Below are 3,650 nucleotides of genomic sequence, written 5' to 3'. Positions count from 1 at the left end.
AAAAAAAAAAAAAAAAAAAAAAAACCTGATAAATATCTAAAATATATTTTGGGATTTTTATTAATTTGGTTTTTTAATTAAACCACTAAAACACAGTCACAATTTGGTTTTTCAGTCGCTCATACGGCGTCGTTTATAAGTCTTTTTGGTTTATACGGTTCTTGTTCCCGGTTAAGAGCTAAATTGAACCGGACATAACTTGTCTTTCACATTTGTGGTCGTACTATTCTTTAGAATTATACTACAAAAACATAAATTACCCCCAACTACAAACACTCCCTCCGTTTCATATTAAGTGTCATTCTAGGATTTTTCACACATATTAAGAAAATTATTAAATTTTCTATCTTATCCTTTATTAATATATTATACAATTTTTTCTATTGGTCAATACATTAAATTAGTAGGGATAAAATTGAAAAATTTACAAAACATCTACATTGGAAATATAAAATGACACTTATTTTGAAACAAAATTTACAGTCTAAAATGACACTTAATATGAAACGGAGGAAGTATTATCTAACCATAAAATTGATTTTATCCGAACAAGATTCATTACCCAATAATGGCCAATATACTTTTTATTTTATTGTGTTGACTATATTCTTTACCTTTAAAAGAGAGATTCTTATCCATATTTGATCCTTTAACACTCTCTCTCTCCATAGATCTAATTAAATTTGAATTGTTGAGAAAACAAATATTATAGTCTTCTACTAGTTTTTTTTCATATCTCATATGGAATTTTAGTAAATGATAAAGCGTATAAAATGTGAAATGCATGAAATCAAAACTAAAATATATAAATCAAATCAGTGAAAGTTTTATAAAGTTTTACCTTGAATCGGTCGATTTCAATCGGTTTAGTATATACATTATTGAAATAAATAGGACGTCGATCCAACAATGTCAACAATAGAATAACAAAACCGATAATTATTAGACCGAAACAAAATACAGTAACCGGCTTACGGAGCTCTGGTTTACTGAGCCTTGAGGGAGTCACTAAACCGGCTTGACTTGGATGACAACAGGACCGCGAGGTTCGACCCAATAGACCCGACACGTGTTAATGAATAATCAACGCGGTGGTGCCTGCACCTGAAAGAACCGGCGTGTGTCGTAGGAGAACATAGACAATCCTGCCTCGTCGGTTTACTTGAGACGATCCCCAACGGTGTAAACTCGGTGAGTTTTGGTGATCTTGGCTCTGTTTCGTGATCGATCCATTAGGTTTTGGATTGATCTTGGCTAGACTTGTGGAATACTTTTCCTCCGCCGTAGATTGTCCAAGAACTAGGGTTGAAGGGTTTGCTTTTGTCATGATTTCGATGAACGTAAAGAATGATTTGGGAGTTTTGTTTTCTTATGGGAGTGTTGTTTCTTTCTTGGGAATGAAATCAAAAGGTCATTTATATGGTGACTTGTGTGAAAAGGCAGCTAAAAATAACCTTGGAATGTTGTTGACAAACTGCTTTTTTAAGTTATTGGTGGTTAGTATTCTAGAAAAGTATTAAGAACAATTTTACTGGAAAATATTTGACTTGGAGGTTATATTCTTCTTTTTATGGCTACACATTTGTGCATGGATAAAATGTTTTGAAATGTCTAGCAATTAGGAACCTGCTATGCATAAATACAAAAATTTGTTTAGTAAAAAAAATAGTTGTGTTAACGCCAGTTGAAAATCCATAACAGTCTAACTGAAGATCTTGTAACCCAAACATATATATATATATTGTTGATGTCCCTTTTGGTCACAATTAGAATGTTTAGTTCGGTCAAGGGAGGGTCGAAGTTCTCTTTATTATATCGGTGCCGAGGCACTAAAGAACGGGATACAACACAATGTAAACGAGTTACAAACAAAGTAATCGACGGGCTGATAGCTCGTCAACTCTCCGAACTATAGGCTTGAAAACGTTGACTTTCTCTTGGACGAGCTGAGCTCTGGTTCTTGCTGTACGAATTCTGCTGCCTTTTTCACGATCCCCCAAAATGCGGGCCGTACGCCTGTATTTATAGGGAATCGTGTCGGTTCGTCCATATAAAAGACCATAATACCCTCCCTTCCTTTGGAGATTTATCATGGGCTTTTTCCTGGGCCAGGCCTCTTGTTTGAGGTGTGGATCCACCCTCAACAGTAGTCCCTCCCCTCCATCTTTAGTTCGTAGTCTTTAGGCGAAGAATAATTGTGCAAAGATGAAAGGACGCTTTTCTGATTGGACAAACGAAGAGTCGCGCGTGAGAAAACGGTTTCCGATGCCCAGGGTCGAATCGTTGTGTGCGGTGCTTGACGCGCGTGAAATCCGGAAGTCGTATCGTCACCGAGCGCGTGTGGCAATGATGACGCTTCCAGATCCTTCCTTCTTCCCCTATAAATATCACTTCTCCCCTTGCCTCATTATCTTCTTCTCGCGCTTTGGTGCTGTCATCGTTCAGGTATTCTCCCTTCTTCCTATCTCGTCGTTATTTTGCTTTTAGTGTCGCGCTTTCGTTATGGATTCTCCTCGATCCTCGTCGTCTAACTCTTCCGCCGCGAGTCACCTTCGACGAGCTACAACTTCTGAATCCGGCGACTCCGCGAGATCTGCCCGTCGTCGTACTCGTTCTCCAAGTTCTTCTGACTCGTCCTCGACGGATTCGGACGCGGCTCAATTCGAGGAGCTGAAGCGTCGTCTTATTCCTGGGTCGGCGGCTCCAAGCTCGTCGGGGCTCCCTTGTAGGGTTCCGTCCCTGATAGACGAGCCCCTAAACGACGACCCATCGTCTCTTAATATGGACGACGTTCCTTTGCCGACCGTCAGTCGTTTCAACCACATGCCGCCGTCATCGATAAAAATTGACGCGGCGATTGATGCAGTTCGCATCGGGAAGTTAAAAATTGACGTGACGACTGACGCGGTTAGTGCCCAGATACTAAGCACTAGGCCAAAGATTTTGATTCCGGGATCTTTTCAACGTCACTGGGATGCACCTCCCGGTTTTATTTGTCTCTCGGAGAAATATTTTACCGAGTGCGGGCTCACCTTCCCTCTCCCATCCTTTTTGATGACGTATTTCGCTCGTCGAAAGGCGGCTATTTCCCAATTTGCCCCGGCGACTTTTCGAAATGCTGTCGGTCTTTCGATCATGGCCGAGGCTGCAAGGGTCACGCTTACTTGTGATCACTTTGAAGAGCTGACATGTCTGAATCCGTCGAGTCGGGAGAAGACGCCCGGTCTTTATTACGTAGCTTCGGGAAAGAAGACGACGCTCGTCGAGGGTGCCAAGGGCAAAACGTATAACTGGAAAGGCTCGTACTTCTTTTTGGAAGTTGCCGCGGGGGTTATGGAGGATCCGTCGATCCCTTGGTTTTCTGGGTGGAACCCTTCACCCGGTAGCCGATCCTTCTTGCTTAGTTATCTTCACTTGTATCTTTTGGCTTTACTTAACCCCCTTTTTTTTTTTTAGTTGTTATTCCGAGGTGTCTGCTTCCGTACCCTTCTTCTTTGCAAGCCGAGGTAGACGCAATTAAGCTCCATTGCCCTTACGTGTGGCTGGGTACCGAAAAAGATCGTCCAAGGAAACCACCGGGTCTTCGAAGAAAAACAGGTAATCCTTATGCGATCGATCTAACTCTTGTTTTTCTTCGAATTGTAGATTAA

At 41.1% G+C, this 3,650-nt stretch overlaps 1 pseudogene; it reads right to left on the bottom strand.

Moving 5' to 3' along the window:
* On the bottom strand, window positions 973–1,334 carry LOC104732631 (annotated as a pseudogene).

The sequence above is a fragment of the Camelina sativa genome, chromosome 2 (genome assembly GCF_000633955.1).
Source record: "Camelina sativa cultivar DH55 chromosome 2, Cs, whole genome shotgun sequence".
In the NCBI taxonomy this organism is placed as follows: Eukaryota; Viridiplantae; Streptophyta; class Magnoliopsida; order Brassicales; family Brassicaceae; genus Camelina; species Camelina sativa.
Note: the sequence above shows the minus strand (reverse complement) of the source record. Positions and strands in the feature narration are given on the sequence as shown.